This window comes from Fundulus heteroclitus, chromosome 21, assembly GCF_011125445.2.
Source record: "Fundulus heteroclitus isolate FHET01 chromosome 21, MU-UCD_Fhet_4.1, whole genome shotgun sequence".
Taxonomy (NCBI): domain Eukaryota; kingdom Metazoa; phylum Chordata; class Actinopteri; order Cyprinodontiformes; family Fundulidae; genus Fundulus; species Fundulus heteroclitus.
In genome coordinates, this window is record NC_046381.1 from 11,814,139 (window position 1) to 11,833,609 (window position 19,471).

The window sequence follows — 19,471 nt, forward strand, 5'->3', positions numbered from 1 at the left end:
AAATTGCTATAGCTTTTTTATTTTTTTACAGTCTTTCTGGTCTCACCTAAGCAAACAAGCAAACAAGCCTGGACAGCTGCTTCTCTACTCTAAAAATCTGATGGACCAGAATGTTTGACTTCTTGTGATACACAACGGTACAAACAGTTTGTAGGATTTTTTGCAATCTATATCGCTAAAAATCACTAAAAAGGGGCCATAAAAAACACATATTCCATTTGCCAAAACTGGTTCTCAATTGTATTTCTGAACTGGATTTTTCTTCCTTTTACTGATCATGTTAATATGTGGTAGGGCTGCGTCATTGACGTTTCCTTTAAAGCTTTGGATGAAACATTTAATTGCTCTTCTGGATCTTTCCTTACCAAAACATCAAGTGGAAACAGCCACTTAGCACACCTTCACATAACCTCATGTGGTTTCCTTGGCTGTGCCGCATACCACCTTTTCTTAGCACTTTATATTACCATTTCCTTCCTGTAAGCTTTTCCTTTCACAGGAGAGCGTATCCTTCCTAGCAGCGCTACAACAATGCCCCGCTTCATTCAGCTTTCCAAGATCTGAGACCACTGGGGCCAATGTGCTGGTGGGCACATGCTAAACCCATCAGATAGTCAATGACTGTGGTTAGCCACACAGAGCTCACAAAATAACTGTCTCACTGGGTGCATAATGAAGCTGAGGGAAGGACTCGGGTGCGGTATCAACTTTCTCCTTGTGGATAAATGCGTGTTGCGTGCTCTCCAACCAATGGACTGCCAGTTTTTCAACTTTCCTTTCAGCGGGCATAAAGTGGGAAATGGCTCCAAATGCCTTGTTTGCATTTTATAACGTCAGTTTGTATTGCTTTGAAAACTGCCCGACGTCCCCTAGCGTTGTGCTGTCCTTGACTGAAGCAAGCCATGCTGGGAGTTTTTATTACCAGACACAACACATTTGGTCTCCAAAGGCTCAGCTAACACATTTTGATGGACGAGCCTCTCTGGAGCTGGAGAATTACTTAATTACAGTCACTATCTTCATTTGAATTAGCAGACTGGGCATCTATTATGCATGACTTTATGTTAGTGAACTCCTCCTAAGAGTCGACTAATACCCACAATGTAGCCAAGGAGTTAAGGTTCTTTAAATTACTTTATGTGCATAGGGAAGAGAAATTGCAGCAGGCATGGTTTATTCATTTTGCCATTTGTTTTAAGTTTTTATTAGGTAAAATGTACTAAAGATTCTATAATGGAATGTGTTTTTTTAACATTCTAGTACAGCAGTCTTCCAATCTTCAGGGATGGAAATTAACTAGTCACATTTACCCGCATTACTATAATTAAGTACTATTGGTGTGTACTTTGTACATTTTCAAGTAGTTTACAAAACACAAACCTTTACCTGTACTTGAGTACAATTTGATTTAAGTATTTTACTAAGTTACATTTGAAATCACATCCAGACACACAGTCAGTGATTCCTCAGCTGGGTTTGAGGTCAGGGTTATCAGATCCCAACATGGAGGCACAGCGTTCGACATTAGAGGCGTTAGCAAAGACACATCAACTATAGCTGAAGTTTATAACGGTTTAAAAAGCTTCTTTAAGTAAGTTTGAGATAAATATCTCCTCTTTTCCTTTGTGAAATACATAAGAGGGACTTTCCACTGCTCATAAAAAAGTAACTAAGTAACTTTTACTTAAAGTATAAATTTAATTAGGTACTTTTACTTGATTATTTTACACCATTAACCTTACCTTGTATTAAGTAACTGTACCTTTACCTAAACACATTATTCTGGTACTCTTTCCACCTCTGCCAATTTTAAACTTGTTTTTGCATTTTTTTTATGTATGTAATTTTCTTACATTTTTTTTTTTGTAAAATACAAACCAAAGAAAAACAATCCATTTGAACGGAGGACGACTTTATTCAGTCCGGATGTAATTTATATGGAAAAACATCATTGTCATTGTATTTAGAAGAATTATGAGGAGGTCAAGCATCCTTGACAAATAGAAAAACTTCCTTTAAGCTCCATAGTATCGCTGTCTCTTCCAGTCAGTGGTTCTAGTTTTGGTGGAAAAGCTATGTCACAAGGTCTCCACACAGTCTTTTCTGTCTGGTTAAGGAGAGATAAATAGTGTTTTGTCTCCAGAATTTTTTCTTTTCAATTACACCGTCTAAAAATAGTCTGCTTCTTTTTTTTTTTTTTTTTTGGTTCAACAAAGAAATGTAAGATTTCTTTCACTGTTGTCATGTCATGCCAACAGTAAGAAAAGCTTACACTTCGAAGCAAACAGGTCAGAGCCCAACATTTAAGTCAAAGATACAACCCGTTTTCAAGGTTAATCATTGTTAAGGCTTAAGGCAACTTGAAGAAAACACAAAAAAGGCAGGCATAAATGTGACTTATAATAATCAGCTCATTGCATTGGGTGCTTGTGTCTTCAAGCTATTTTGAATAACCTTGGCCAGTTCAACACATGAGTTGTTGCTTCCAAAAGATCCACTATAACAACCATGAATAGTTTTATAAAAGTTAAACAAAAGTTCTGATAGCTGGTCTGATGTTGAGGGTTTGCTTGCTCTGTTAGAAAAGAGATAAAAGTTGGGTTAAATCTCTCACGGTCCCACCTAAAATCAGCTGCAGAACATATGAGGACATGCTGTAAAAGAAGGCTTTGGTACTGTAATCCTGTAGTATTTTAACCAAGCTATGTCACACATATTTCATTAGGAGCGGCGGAAATCATGTCACCGTTTGAAACATCGAGCAGAATATGTCTCCATCAACAGTTTCTATGGAGCAGCTGACAGCTGCATGCTTCACACTCGATGACAGCACTTAGTCTGAGTGTCTCTGCCCCCGACTTCCATCTCTCTTTTTGTTTCGCTATGACTAGGATCCCTTCAGGTAGCGAGGAAGATCTACAAACACCTCCAACTGTTGCCTTTCAAGAGCGAATTCTTCTTCAAAGTTGGCGAACTATCAGCGTCTGGTCCGCACGCTTTCGCTCCTGCGTGGGTTATTTGTTGCACAGTTTGTCCCAGTAAGCTGGATTCTGTGGTGCTTTGATCAGGGCAGAGTACCCTCGCTAATCCGCTTGAGCGCTGGATGTTTGCCAAGGACACATGAAAAGCACACACACCAACTAACTGTGATTAAAAAAAACCCCACATGTGTAGGTTTTGCCAAAAAGGGATGAAATAGTCGGAATAAATTATATAGGAACGAGATGACATAAAACTCAGATTACACATTTGGTTCTGCTTAAAGTGTCACTTTTGGTAACTTAGCCTTTATGAAAGTTTGGGTATTACACCCAGGGTAATATACTTAAGTGCTAAAAATAATCTTTTGCACTCTGTCCAAAGCGGTGTAGTGCTTAATTATGTAATGCCCACCTGGGTTTGCATCTCTGTGGGGAAGAAAAGGCGCAGTCTCAGTTTTCTATTTTAATTAGAGCCGCAGGACATTGGCATGCATTAAAAAAATCGCAAATTGTCAAGTCTTGATAATTGTTTCAGAAGCTTCTCATTCGGTCTTGGACCATTGTGTTTGAGTGCTAATAAAAAGACGGGGAAAGATTTTATCTGAATCCAGCTGATGAGCTGGGAGGGTGCACTGAAAAGATGGAGGAATTATGTGAGGAAATGAGAGTTAGGCGGTGGAAGAGAAAAAAAGAAAGGAGGGTGCTTGAGCGTTTAGTTTATGACGGCCCTCCCTGCATTACCTCACTGAGATGTTTCGGCACTGATTACATCGCCGGGCTGGAAAGGAGGCTTGGATCTGGGGCGATGATGTCATCAATAGCCAATCAGGAGACCTGCGGAGTCAGTACGGTCTGGCCAGCTGCTCAGATGAAACAGTTGGTTTTTCTTTGAAAATGAATTTTCCCCCTGCTGCCTTTTTCTCGTCTGCCGCTCTCCTTAGGTTGTTTTTTTACGTTTCTGATTAAAGCGATTTTATCACATCTCGCTATTGCCGCTGTCACAGGGCAGAATGCATCAGCAGCCAACCTGAAAGTTTGAGCAGGATGTCTAAATATAACTCTAAAGGAAAAGTGTTGAATTAATTTAATTCAATAACTCATAACGGAACAGCTTTCTGCCTGTCATTAAAAGTCCACAGTCTGCACTGGAAATACCAGCAATGCCTTTTTAGAACCGTCCAAAGATAGCATGCAATACATTATTAAATGACGTTATCACCTAAAGTGCTTAATTGGACATGTGCTTATTGTTGTAATGGGTGCTGTGGGAGACTGGTGTAACATTTTTGGAGGGGAAAAAGGGAGTATAAAACATTGTAAATATTCTTAGAACTACTAAACTTTCTTTAACCTGGTTGGCCAGATTGATAATGTGTAGCACTCTCCCTTCTGCACATTATCAATCTGGGTCTGCTCCCATCGAACCCGTTTGGGGAAAGGAGGGATGTTTAGCCAAACTGCTTGGGCAAAATGGCACTTAGGGACCGCCTACCAAAGGCTGGTTTTAGCCAATCGTGGTATCAAATCAAAATGTATGCAGCAGACTTCATGAGAAACCACAACAAGGTATGCTAGTCAAGGCACTGCTTGCTGTTGTTCTTTCATATAAGAAATCATGGATTCTTACAAAATGGATGTGATAGCAGCTACGCTATTTTCCTTCTGCGCTGCCATGCTTATGTTGGTTCGACTGTGCACTCAGCCGCTCTTGCTTCTGTCACACGGGTATGTCCCGCCTTAAACCACAATACTGCAACGTGATTGGCCCAAAGCAATTTTGGTTCGGACATAAACAGATGAAGCCGAAGCAGTAAACGATGGATTCTTGTGTATTCGTGAACGCACAAATGCCGGGAGAATTCATCTTGCAGGCAAGGTTATACTTTATAACAATCAATAGAAAACTGTGGAATGAGCAATTAATTTGCAACCAGACCTAGATGAGTGAACATTTCTCTGATTCCAGGAGGGATTGCTGTGCGAGGACTGGGCCACCTGTGAGTCCTTTGGACCAGGAGAGGGGCCTACGATAGTACCTTCTGCCTGTTGAGAAGAATAAAAATTATGCATGCTTGCAAATCAGACTCAAACTTCTATAGCAAAGAAAAGTAGATAGTTGGGGCCTCCCATGCAAATGGATGGAGGCACCTATTACTATGCATCTCTAATCGGTCTCTTTATTATTATTATTATTCTTTATTTAGTTATTAGCTGTTTTGAAAACTGTAATGAGCAATAAATAAATAGATATAAGTAAATATTTAGCGTCAAAGCGCTAAGCAGAGCGATAAAGTTGCCAAGCTGGCAAAGCTAGTAGAGGAGGAGGGGGTGAGGGGCACAATGGGCACCATTTCATAATTTAAATGTGGAACCCGACCTATTATGATTTCTGTTAGTTTTTGATAAGGAGGTCCATGGTTTTATACCTTTTATATTGTAGAATATATCATTTGTTTTCACCCCAATTTTGTCCGACTTTCACAGTAATTTTCCTATTGGGGCAGCTTTAAAACGAAATAATTTGAAGCCTTGCCGTTATAATGAACTTACTCAGCCTGTCGCCACGTATGAGAACTTACATTTTATCTGGCCGTTGGGTGAGCTGAGTAATTTAATACAGAGTCAAATTAGGTTAAAGGTACAAATTCGCAGAGTGTAGGAAGATCTGGAAGCAATTTCGAGTGAGATTTTGTATAATAAAATCAGTCACATTGTGCCTTTCTTCTCTCATCCACATTCCCATGACCTGATGTAGCCTTTGTATTGTGGCCCTAATATGGTAAAACTATTAAAGTTTGCAGAAAGTCTCTCTTTGTCAGCCTCTGCCATGGGAAAGCTGTAACATTTCTTGCTTTCCACATCTGTACAACAATAAATCCTCTGTTTCTGTCCTTATTTCCCCTTAAAATCGATCACCTGCATTCTTAAGATCCCACTAGGAAGTCAATGCTTCCAGCGTCTACTGTGTATGGTAAACATATACCCCGCTACATTGCAGTCCATGCACTCATATACGTGGGGGCACTCTCCCAGTCCTTCTGAGTAGATCCAGCCACACTAGTCCAAGTTCAAAAACCTTGCAGTCGGGCCCCCTATCTGCGCCTCGGACTTCTACGCTTGGATACGATCCACCCCAGCTCATTGGTACTGCACATATACATTAATGCAGGAGTGCACAGTCAGAAGCACACAGCAGATGAGCAGCGCACACAGAGGATTTCAGAGATAGAGACTGGGACAGAGGTACCAGTGTTCTCTGGAGGGGATCCCCCCCCCCCCCCCCCTTCACGGGGGCCCTATTTCATCTCCCACCACCTGCAACACTTATCAGCTCCAGCAGCACTCAAGCAGGGCCTCGTGCAGCCTCTTCAGCTTCATCTGCTCCACCCAAAACACACAGATTTATCACGTTGGTGAATAATAAAGGAGTTCTGAGCTCGCCGGGTTCAGTGCGGTTTAAAACAGAATGCCACGCCGTGAACCTGCTGGTTGAACAAATGCTGAATTGCTGCTTTTGAATACTCGACTTGTCAGTTGGTAATAACCCCCCCCTAGCCGATAACTCGCGGCTTGCATGCAGAGTAGAACGGAGAGGACGAGATATGAAGTGCAGCGGGGGAAAGTGAGCGACACATGATTGACTGGCTGCAAAGTCTGGGTCTTAAGCTGCTTATCACTGGGAGGGAGAGAGTCAATTGCAGCGCAATCACTTTTTAACAAACGTGTGTGAAAGCTGGCATATTAAAAGAGATATTTAAACGGAGGGCTTGTGCAGGAGGAATGCGCAAGTCAACTTGCTGAAAAACATAACTTTTCAGTGAATTGCCTGAAAACCATCTGCTTCTGGGAATCATCCAAATCCTTTCTGTATACTTAGTGCTTTCTTGTTTGTTTATGTCTAGCTTGTCAGTTGATTTAGAAACTTGCCAAAACCGACATGAGATATGTTATCGGCACATACACGAGCACACAAACAGAAAAGCCTGAATTTTTACCTTTTAATCACTTCATGCAGATGCTGCTGCCTTTCTAAGTAATCTGCACGCTGTTATCTTGCAGTTTTTCAGTGGCACATATGGAAGGTGAAACTATCGCGACCGCTCCAGAGCTCCCAAGATCTGGTAGCTTTCCTTGGAATTCCGACAAAATCTCCAAAATGAAAGAGCTTCAAAGATTGCATTTCTTTAGATGCAGCTATATCTGTAAAACAATCTCATAAAGATTTAGTGTTTATATGCGCCGAATGTGTCTACATTCAGTTTAGCCATACGGTGTCATGCAAAACATTTCAAGACCCTCAATCTTCACACACATTGCGGAATGTTACGTAAAACTTCAGTGTATTTTATTGATGTTTTCTGATATCCTAATACAAAGCAGTGAAGTGGAGGGAAAAATTATACATGGTTTTTAAGTTTTTTTTTTTGCAAACCCAAATCTGAAAACTATAGCATGCATTGGTATTCTGCTGCCATTAGTCAGTACTGAGTCAATACTCAGCTTTTGCTGCAATTACAGCTGCAAAATCTTCCTGTTATGTTTCTCTCAGATTTGCACAAAAAGACTAAAGACAAAAATGTTTGCACATTCTTCTTCGCAAAATAGCTCAGAAATTCAGATTTTCTATTGTATTTAAGCCTGAGCTTTGATCGGGCCGTTCTGGCACATACAATAATTTTGATCTAAACCCTCTACTGGTTTGCTTAGTGTGGCTGGCTTTGCTTGCTGAGGGACTGGAGATGGAAACAAGTTCTTCGCTATTATCTCGCATATTTATATTGTGTTCATTAATATGTATTGTGCCTTTTGCCAATAGATTGAAAATATACTATTTTCATAAATATCAGCTGATTTCGGTGCAGAAGATGCCAGCACCTGATTGCACCATATCATGATGCTGCCACAACCATGAGGGGACGGTGTGTTCAGGGTAATTGTCGTAGTTTGATTCGATTTACTCGAGTTGGCCTAAAAGTTCAAATAGCTCTCATCGAGTAGAAGAAAACCATGGATTGTTTTTGTTACTCTTCACAATCATGTACTCTTGTATGTCAGACTTTCACATACGGGTGGATAATAATTCAATATCAATATATTGCGTTATAACTTTATTCAATAAAGGTGATATGACATTTCTGATATTCAAACATACATTACAGTCTATGATTACAGCATTTGTCACTGACTGACATTCTGGGTTTTATGTATTTTTATGCGTTCAGTTTTTTAAAGCAAATATTTGCCAAGTTTTATAAACTTGGCAAAACAATTGTCATAAGTTTGTACAGGCATCTGTTGTGGGTATTCTTGGCAGTCTTTCTGATGTTTTTATTTTGTTTAAAATTGATATCTTTATTATATTGTATCGATCGAAATTAAGAAATATATTATGATATAAGTTTAGGCCATACTGTCTATTCCTAATTTCACATAAAATTGACAGAAAATGCATTGGAATTTGTAGTCGTAACCAAGAGCAGAAATTCCTTGTTATTGTTGGGGGAGACAAACAGATTTCTCATCATCTTTATTTTTTTATTTGTTTTGGTAGGATGCCAAAGGCACAGTGAGATGTTGTAAAATCAATATTTGGAACCTTATCAGAGCCATGTACAGTTACTGAATAATTGTCATGGCACAACCAAATTGATTTTATAATCATATTAATAGTAATATTAAATATTACAGAAGTGTCCCTTATCGGTCCTATATCCAATATATAATGTTTTTAATGTCTCCAACCTGCTGGACCAATAATGACTAGTAAGTGTTAAAGTCTTTCAAACATGGGTGTAGTTTTAAAAGGACTGTTGAGAACCATGATAAAGATGGTTTCAATTTGAGTGTGGCTTGTACTCATAGATTTCTGTGGTCATTAACTAAATGTCAATGATCTAATCTCTGCGACAACAATATGAGGCTATAAAGTTTACAAGCAGAAGAAACATTTTCACGAATTGCCCCACTAAATAAACAATTAAATTCCTCAGAAACTTGATTTATGGTGGTGTCTCTCAACACAAGTTATGAGTCTTTCTCCCAGAATAAACAATGTTGTTTTTTTTCACAACTCATAACTACCTGAACACAGTTCAACACAACAGCAACACTGCTGTCATTACTTATCTGATCATTTACTATGTCTAAATGAAAGAGTTTTTTTTCCCCTTAACATTAACAAACCCAAGTTCATTAAACTTCCCCACTTATGTGTCTGACTGTCCATCCCCCTCTGCGTCCACCTCTGCTCCCTGTGGCTTTGCCTAATAACTTCACGATGAAACAATCCCAGAAGCACTACAGCTTCTTTGTTTTCAAAGATTGTCACAAATTCCCCTTCATAATACAAGTCTTTCTATTTACTTGGGTTTTTAAAGCACTTAAAAATGATTGGATAACAATTTTCTTTTCTCTAATAATGAAAAGACAAGTTGGTCTTACTGTCATTGTGAGGACTTTGCACTGACTTCCAATCATTTTCCATTCCTTTCTGTTGCCTAACTCATTACTAGTACATACCCAACCCTAACCTAAACCCAATTCAGACCTTGGACTTGAACCTAGCCAACGTTTTTGTCCATTTTGCATTTTGAGGACATGTCCACACAATGTTGGTTGTTCGTCATGAGTGGTGTCCATATGGCTATACACTGCAGGTTATTTATGGAGTATGAGAGAAGCAGAACACATTACCTGAATTAAAGTGGATATAGATGGTATAAATGGAGCTAAATTGAGATTATACTGTTTGTTTGAAAAAGAAACAAATTGAAACTGAAAAAAAGCTCAAAACTATTTCTATGATTCAATTTTTTTTTTACAGTTTCAGGTATTATTTTCTGTTTCAAACTTTTGGCGTAGGGGCCTCGGATAACAGAGGTGTGGAGTCATGCTCAACACGGGCTCAACTATGGCCAGCTGTTGGATTCAGAAACTGTGGGAACTAGGAATGTCTTTAAAACTTCAAAGATATTCTATGTTTATGTGATTGGTTTTGGAAAACAACATGCTTCACTGATCTAAGCTGGTTAAGTCAACACACGACACAAACCCCAGTGGAAAAATGACGATACTGACGAATCTGCATAGCTTTTTTCAGTCTGTGTCGGTTATTTCCCATCGTCTCAAAGTAAAACGCAAGAACTGCCAAAATGCAGCGGAAGCATCTGACCACAGCCCTAAACCCAGCATGGCCTCCGCTTTTTCAGGTTCCCCAGCTGGCGTCAGTGAGCAGGTAATAATATAAGGGCTGGTTGTCATTTTATCACTCAGGGAAACAGAGAGAGAGAGGGAGATAGAAAACAAATATATTCACACTCGATACTTAAGCAGTATAGAGAAACAATTTGCCTGAAATGTATCATGTTCTGGCCGGTCGCTTTAACCTGCCATGAGCACTAAGTCCCTGCTGGTTTTGTGAATGACAAATAGCTCCATTATTGTTTAAAGAGTATCAAATTAAACTATTTAAACACTGCTGAAAGTTGATTTCTGATCTGTTGAAGAATAAGTATTGTAAAAATATCATGATTTAAGATGGTACAAGTGATGCAAACTTAATCAAAGCAATACAAAAATTGGAATATGTTTAAACGTTATCACAAAACCAGCAATGACTTGTTTCAAATGTACCTGTGAATATTTTTATTAGCATCTGTCCATTTAAAATATTATGGTGAATGTAAAAGTCAGTCATTTGTATTTATAAATCTACACATTTTAGCATCTGGTTCCATAGTTTTGTAAGGCAGACTCGGCACTGCTGATATGGCGAACTTGCTGACGTATCTTAATGCATGATGCATGTCAGGCAAACTGTTTCTCTAAACTGCTCAAGCATCGAGTGTGAATGTGTTTGATTTCCACCTCCCTCTCTCTCTGTTTCCCTGTGGCATAAAATGACAACCAGCCTGTGTATTATTACCTGGTCACTGGGAGGTCCCCCCACCCCCATCACCTATGGCATAATAAAATGTGAAAAAGCTCCAGACTTGAGAATAGTTTCTCAGTCAGCCATTTATCTTAAGATTTTTTTTCTTCCAAAATGATCTTGTGCACTACTGTGAGTGTGATTTACTCTTTATTGTTTTACCGTTCAGGCAACACTTTCTGCAAATGACCAAAAAGCCACTTGTTGATACCCTGCCTTGACCCATTTGGATGCATTTGAAACACATTTGTCACACTGGCTATCTGTTGTGATTAAATTAACTGTACCCAGAGCGCTTCTTATCTTTTATCCAGGGAGAGACTAAATTCCCTTTGGCGATGACGGTGCACACTGGGTTAAAGTGGTCAAGCCAGAGCGAGTTGGATTCTGCAGTTGCTTTTCAGAGACACAGGCGTCTTCCCGGTCACAGCTGTCAGTAGCGTCCCCTTACCCCTCCCTCAGAGCGCCGCTGTTGCCCCAGCGAATGTTGTCAAGGGAAACTGGCCGACATCTGAGCCGACGGCTGGATTGGCTTTCACCTACTCTGGCCTATGAGTTAATGAAGTACACACACTAGCTGGATATTACTGGCAGACAAGTACACAGTCACAGCTAACACGGAAAACACACCAACAGACAGCAGTCCAATAAGCAGCACTTTTAGTTAATAAATGACAGAAGAAATGCTGAAGATCTGGTTTCTAGCCCAATGAGTGGGACATTTTTTTATTTTCATACAGGCAGAGAGATACACGTTTTATCAACACAATATTACATAACATGAGTTGGGGGGGGGGGGGGGTCAACAGCACCCCCTGGTGGGGAGGGGAATGCAGATAATTCTTAAAGGAGCTACGTTTAGTCTTACAGGGAACTCATCAGGTGAAACACTACTTATGATTCATCAGTTGACAGGGAGGAGCTTTCATTCATAATATTTTCTGATTATTGCAGCTCTGAGCTGGCCTCTAAACATCTGAAGTAAAAGTTGCTCAGCTGATCCCTCTCCTCCTCTCTGCTTGTTTATCTTGCCTGAACAATGCGGGAGGATGGGGTGGGGGGGTGGGACACAGGAACACACTCAAAGGGAACCAGGGAAGTTTTCCGCTTCATGTTTCAGTTCCAGCTAGCACATAAAAAAGATGTATGTTGGGTTAAATATTTTTTTTACAGTAGACATTACTTAATTGTTTGTATTTTTTTCTTTTCTTTTTTGTTACGTGTCCTCCCTGGCAGTGTAGCAGTAAGAATTGCTGTCTTAATCCCAAAAAGAGCCCAAGAGATTTTACTTTCACATGTGAAGCCTTATTGCTTTCAACATAGTGCTCCATAAAGCTTTATTCAATTTTATTCTCAAACAATTTCATGTTCAAAGGATACAGAAACGGGAAGGTAGAAGAGAGAAAAAAAGGAGAGAACAAGATGAGAAAAAAATGCTAAAGGTGATAAAAAAGAGGAGAGGAAAAGGATAGAGCAATATAACATCCTCAGAGTCTGCTTCTACACCTGGAAAGAGAGATATAGAAAGAACAGCAAAATCAACCGATAAAGTATTACAGGTGCAAACAACCAACGCCTTGATACCATCTCTGAAGAATACACAGGATTATTTAATACGAAATGTATAAAGTGACAGCTAGAGCTAATAAAAGGGATTTCTGTATAGAAGTGAATAATTGTTTGTTTCTAACCCAACAAGCACCTTTTTACGTGTTAACTGGAAATTAAATGTTGACATAAAGTGGACAACTGCAGGTTCACTTTTCTGAGCCACTTTCATGGGTCTATTGCAATATTTACTTTTACAAGGAATGTAAAACAACCCTGTATGACTGCGCACATAGCTCGTGTTTAATGATATTGCCTGTTGAGTGGGAAGGATGCAAACTTTGCACTCCATTAAAAGATTTATACCACCCAGGAAGAGCTTCACCAAGAGACAGTAAAGCAAAGAATCAATGGCTGCTGCCAATAGCCTCATTTAACACTCTCTGTATCTCTTATTTTCTGTCTTTATCTATTCCACATCTAATCCTTTGGAGCCGTTTTGGTATACAATTCACTCATTTCTCCCAAGTGCTGACGCTCAAATAAACAAACCACACCATGTGTCTGTAACACGTCTTTTGGCCTAGTGCCTTCCTTTTAATGCGGGTATGTAAGCCCAGAAAGTCTGAAAAGGCTTGTGTATCTGATTACGCACACGCACACTAATACAGTACACACAGTATCGTAACTTGAAATGTAACTGCACCGACAGTGTGTCCCACAGAGATTAGGTTTAAAATGTAGATGCTTCTGTGATCTTAGTTCAAGGAACAAAAAGCAAAATTTCATTATTCTAGGTAGAAAGAAATAAAACATTTTCTCAGCTTTTGTGAGAAACGAAATGTATATTTTCAGATGGACTACGGTATGACGTCACAGTGCACCTCTCTATGTTGTTCTCAGTGTGTTGTTTACATGGCGGGGCTGGCCTTGCGTGCGTGTACATGCATGTGAACAGCTGTCACTCAGGGCTTAGCTCCTCTCTGCCCGTAAAATGCCACCGTCAGCATAGTATGGCACAAAATGGTGGAGAGCACACCCAGCTGATCAAAACGTTCTCTTGCAAACAACATTATAAAGTAATGAGCACTTCTTCCCTAGACATGTCCTTCTGAAAGGTAATTCTGTTTTGCTGCTTATTCATCCTCTGCAAATATGCGCATATGAGGCTACCGCTGAGAAGGGGAGGGGAAAGAGGTCCCAGTTTACAACCGGAGCGGAGGAAGAGAGAGGTTTTGGTCTACAGACAGTTCTCAAGCCCCGCCTAGTGGTGAAAAATCGCTTATTGCTCCTTTTTGAGGGATGGTTCAGTGAGGTAATGTTAATAGGTTATAAGCAGGTAGCATGGTATCTTCATGTAGTACAAGTAGAGATGGGTACCGAATTCGGTACTTTTATTGGCACCGACCGAATCCCGCTGGTACTATCGGGTACCAATTTACGTAAAATCAAACGGCACTATGTTTCAGTAACTAAAGGCATCCCTGTGACATTGATGGAGTGGAAGAGTGAGAGGTTTTCCATGCCGAACATGAACACAGCATTGCACGCACAAGAGCGTGACGACGTCAGTAGCCGCTGGTCCAACAAAGCAGCAAGCTATATTTAGCGACTATTCAGACCGATGCTGCGTTCTTTTTTCAAAAAAGTGACAAGCAGAAAAATCTAGCTACTTTCTTCTGTGTTATTGGTGTCTTCCAGTCAAAGTAACAATTGTTCTTCAGTTATTGTCTTGGGAGAGCGGTGAGTGCTGCGGTGAGCACCTTCATTACAACATGTTGACTTAAAATATTTTAGCATTTTTTTGTATTAGCAAATGGAAAAAATGGAACTGATTTATTAACTCATAGGATAGCTTCCTTATCAAGAGCATAAGTCATACAATTACTGGACTGTTTAAGCAGCCATTCAGTTTTTAAAATATAATACTAGGTGTAAAATATTTCTTAATCATAAAAGCGTGAAATGTTGTTATGTCTGCAATATTTAGTTTCATAAATTTTGCTTAAAAAAGGAAAACCGATAACTAGATCGCAAGTAAGCCATTTCCTTAAGTGTATTTTTAAGGTGTGAAGTGTTTGAAAAATGTGATTGAACAGCATCGTTTTAGGCAGCTGCCTCATTGGAAACACATATGTTATATGTGTAATCAGGGAGTTCTCAAAGGCCATCACTACAATTTATTGCTCTGGTGCTTTCTGGAAGCTTCAGTGTGCTTGGATGAGGAACTTAAGACCTGGTGGTCTCGATCTGCCATAAGAAGAGAAGGATTAAGAGAGGATATGAATTTCATGAGGGCAAAAAGCTTAACACAATAAAGAAAACTTACAATTTACTAGGAATAAGGCAGGGAAACAAACTATGAGGCTATGGCAAAGAAATCAGACAAGAGTGGAACGACGCTTGGGAAACACGATGTCAGCAGAAGAAACCGGCAATGAGTAACAAAAACCAGGGAATTTAGCTACAGAGGGTGGTGTGGCGAAAAGTGAGGCAGAAACAGGGGAAAGGAAGCAGGAGGAAATGAGGAACTAAGACCAATGAACGGATCAGCTGAGGAGAAGAGAGCAATAAACACAGAACTAAAGCCAAAACATTGAATGAACTAAGAACAAAATCAACTAACTAATCCAAAAAAGAATAAACTAAATATAAACAAACAGCTAAGGATTAAAGGTGTAGGAGCATAACTAAAGGAAGAATCTTATCAAAATAACATGTAAAAGAAAATCAAAAATAAATGCCTAGAGATCGTAATAATGCATAAAAGTGGGAAAATCTATTCACAGTTTATATATAACTAAATATTTAAGTTTGGGTTCTGAAATTGAACATTGTATAATTTATTTCTTTTTTGCAGCTCTTTTTGTGGATCTAAAATATCTAGAAATCCTCTAACTTTGAAAGGAGGACAAAACACATGTGATCTGGACCACAGTACAGTGCTGTGATTCTTCTGCAAAGGTGGAATCTCTGCTTGCTTTTCACCTTCTTAAAATGAATGTGAGATAAAATTATTCAAAATTTAATTTCATAAAGATAACACGTAAAATTTAGATGGTAATCAAACCTTCCAGCAGCTTTGAGATTTTGAACATTAATGTCTTGTACTAGATTTTATTTACAAAGCTGTTTTCATAGATAATTAGGGCATTGCAAAGTGTTATACATATAAGATAAAAACAGGAGGCAATGAACACACAAAACAACTTAAAAGAATAAGAAGTATAACAGGGCTAAGCACGAAAGAGAGAAAAAAGATGTTCTGATAACATTGTTAAATCCAAACAAAAAAAGTATCTATAGTGATAGCAATAATTTATATTAATACTAATTAGGAAATACACCATAGTGTAATCAATGTTAAACATGATCCTTGATTATGTGTACATTATTTATTGAAATCATTATTTTAATAAATATCCACAATCTCCTTTATTCCTCAGATTTGTGCTGGAATCGTTTCTTGGCTGATTTTTGTACTGAATTATGAGACTGCACCTACATCAATATGGAATAATGTGAATCTTTGTGCTTTACTGTTGCTTTGTGTTTATGTCACAGCTCCTTGTGAGGTTCTCCCATTTCTGATTACTTACACATAATAAAAGCTGTAATTGTTCCAGAGAACCATTATTGTTTTCATGGCTTCAGGGTCTCGCCATGTGAGCCCTGCTTTTATCGCACACAACGGATCTTTGTATCCAACTGCATGGTTATGGGACAGTAATAGCAGTGGAGAGTGGGTGTGTGCACACTGGAGCATTCCTCCATAAATAAGTGACAGACAGAAAGTGACTGCACACAGAAGAACTGCCCTGCTGTTCAATGAGCAAGTGGCCCCATGTCGTCTTTCAATTTAGAGGGCCATCATTTACTCAACGCTGGCAGCCGGGCAGCATTCTTGAGCCACTTCAGCTTGACATAATTCACTTCCAGGTCTCTTGTGACGCTCTAAAAGGAGGATGCATTTTTGTCTCAGTGGTCTGCAATGCTGACAGTAAAGAGCGCGGCCACGCAGGTTGTTGGGACCCAAGGTTGTAATTGTTGGTTTGTGGGAGCTGCTTTGATTATCGGGTTTGGTTTTGGAAAGACGGACCTGTTGGTTTGTGATGATGTATGTGTCGTTGTTGGGACTGAGGAATTTTGACACATAAAGCACTGCCACTGCTGTCAATGTTCCCGAATCAACAGTTTTTTTACAGGGTTAACTTAGAAAACTAAAAAAAATCCTATATATATATATATATATATATATATATATATATATATATATATATATATATATATATATATATATATATATATATATCTTTGAAATCGCTAGGGTGGCCAAAAAACTAATTCCAATGGGGATTTTTTTTTACATGAGACAAATAAGACAATATACAATTCTGAAGCACATTTCAATCAGTGCTCCTCTTATTAGAAATATATTACATAGGCTGTTAAACTTTTTCTACTTTGATTTAGTCATCAGAAATTATAAAATGTTTATGAAAACTGCCAGTCTGAAGAAAAAAAGCATTAAAAACCTTGCTAAATCCTGGTTAATTAGAAGGTAAAAGCAACTCATTTTATCCAGACAAAAGTATATTAAAGGCCAATTTTGGCAACACCCAGTGACTAAGTATTGTATTTTTATATCGTTGGTTTGCTAGGGCTCCTTATATCTGATTCACAGACTGCGAAAATGTTATATTTTAAGTCAGCTTCATGCAAACCATGCAGACCATGATACCCCCCATAACCAGAGCAATATTTAAGTGAATTAAGTTATTTAAGTACTGTATAAGCCTATACCCAAAACACTGATTTCCTTTAATTTATCGTTTAAGGGTCGAGGCTTTATGTAATCTTTTTAAGTGCTCTTGATAATAATTTCTTCCAACTTTCAGAATGTTTTTTAAAAGTTTTTCTCTGGACTCTGTGTCACTTATTTTTTTTGCTAATTATGTCAGCAAATTTTCCAGTGCTTTGAGGGAATCTTCATCCTTCGGTTGATCATCTGTTTATTTATTAATTAGTTTTGGATGACTCCATTTTCACTGAAAGGTTAAAATTATTGGTAACTGTACATTCCTAGTCATGGGTCATAATCCCTTTGCGTCCCAACGTGGTTCAACTAGAGAAAGGGGAGCAAATAGCGGCTTAAAGCTCCAGCGTAAAACTTGTTCTTTGCTAAGTTTTTTGTAATAATATTTCAGCTTATCTACAGCTGATAGAAAGCGGTGAGACCTGCTCTGTCTGAGGACGGCCCCTCGGCCCAGTGCAGGGGTGGGAGACAGAAGGACTCTGGCTAAAATAACATCAGTGTTTCCCACCGCATACAGAAAGCTGTTGGAGAATTGGAAATCACCTTCAGTGGTCTTACATCTTAGTTGCACAAAGGAGCAATATCATACATCTTTCCTCCCAGCAGCACTGAGACTTTATAACCATCACTGCTCTCAACAAACTTGATAAGTGCTCTGTTGTAAATAGGCTGTTGGTGTTTTTATGCATTAATATACACATTCCACACATATTTCAAAAATGATCTTTAATGTTTATTAATATTATTTTTAATGCATTATTTTCCTGTGTTGTAAATTGTTGTAAATTAACCCTCACTGTACAGTCTCCTCTTCTCATTTTCATTTTAATATGTATTTTTACCTTTGTGTGTAAGCGCATGCTCAATTGGATTTCACCGGTGGTACCCCTGAACTTCCCCTGTGGGATTATAAAGGACATTTTTATTCCACATTATTGTATTCTAACACCGGTTTGTCTCAGAGAAACCTTGTTATGTTGAAATCATTCAGAGGTCAGGGAAATAAGTGGCAGAGGCATTCCTTTGAAACTGGTCAGACACTCGCCTGAAAACAAAACAGCCAAAGTCCAAGGAACAATGTAGAAAGACATTCAAAACGCCTGGAGACCTAGTGATTAAAACAATTTTAAAATGACTGAAGGACACCAGGATTCCTTAGAGGAAGTATTACACAAAGAGAGAGGGACTGAGATGCACCAGTCAGAATTTTAAGGTTCATTTCTAATCTGCTTATATTTTTAAGCTTTAATCTGACGATTCAAAATTTAGCCAGTGATTATTTCTTTAGGCCATATCATATAATGATAAATAGATTTCAAAGTATCTTTTAGCCTGTGAAAAGTGATTATTTATTGAAATCAAAAGCAGTGGCAAGCTGTGTGTGTGTAAAGGAGTAGTCTTTTTTTTAAAAAAAAATATGGCTAACTTTAATTTAAACAAAATCATTACAATGTCCTCATTCAAAAATGTGTTTAGTATCTTGCATTAGTGATTAGAGCAGTTAACTTACTAATACAAACACAAACAGTATTTTCCAAAATCCAGCAGGTTCCATGACAGGCAGTGGTTGAAAGCTCAAAAAAGTAACTTTGCTCCACCTAATTCACCCTTTCTGTTATCTGCTTTAAGTCTTGCTCTCTCTCACTCTCTTTCAGCCTGAATGAACTGCAGAGATGTCTCGGGTTGTCTTTGTGCGCCTCCTGACTTACTTGTAAAAGCTTTACTGATAGGTAAAAATAACTAAATCTGAGTCCTCTTTGCTCGGTAGAAGCATCAACAATGAGGAGCGTCACTCTTATCTTGACCTGGTGGAGCTTAGGTGCATTCGCCGCTTGGAAAAACATCAGACGTTCGACTCCCTGACCCGCTGCTCATCCAGCCAGGGCCGATCAAGCTGAAAATTGCTCGACTCCAAGAATTCTGGCTAGTTCCAGGGCTCGCATAAAGGAATACATTTGCCAGGGGGGATATCTGCAAATAATGAACATTACGGAGTACAGTGTAAATCATCATCATTGCAACGGTGCCAACAAGTGACGCCATCCCCTGTGGCCTGCTAATTCTCAGCCATTTGTGAGTAAGTGCCCGAGCGTGTGGGCGGATGAAAGAGGCGAGCTCGTCTCCGTGCGGTAGACATCACAGGTCAGCTGCTGCATTGTGGGGTTGTTTTTTTTTTTTTCTTTTTCATTCATTCAC

The 19,471-nt window shown here is 39.0% G+C and overlaps 1 protein-coding gene across 23 annotated transcripts in view; it reads left to right on the plus strand.

Moving 5' to 3' along the window:
- Positions 1 to 19,471, plus strand: part of si:ch211-285f17.1 (sickle tail protein) — a 175,262-nt gene that overhangs the window by 75,847 nt on the left and 79,944 nt on the right. The gene's annotated exons all lie outside the window — the stretch shown is intronic.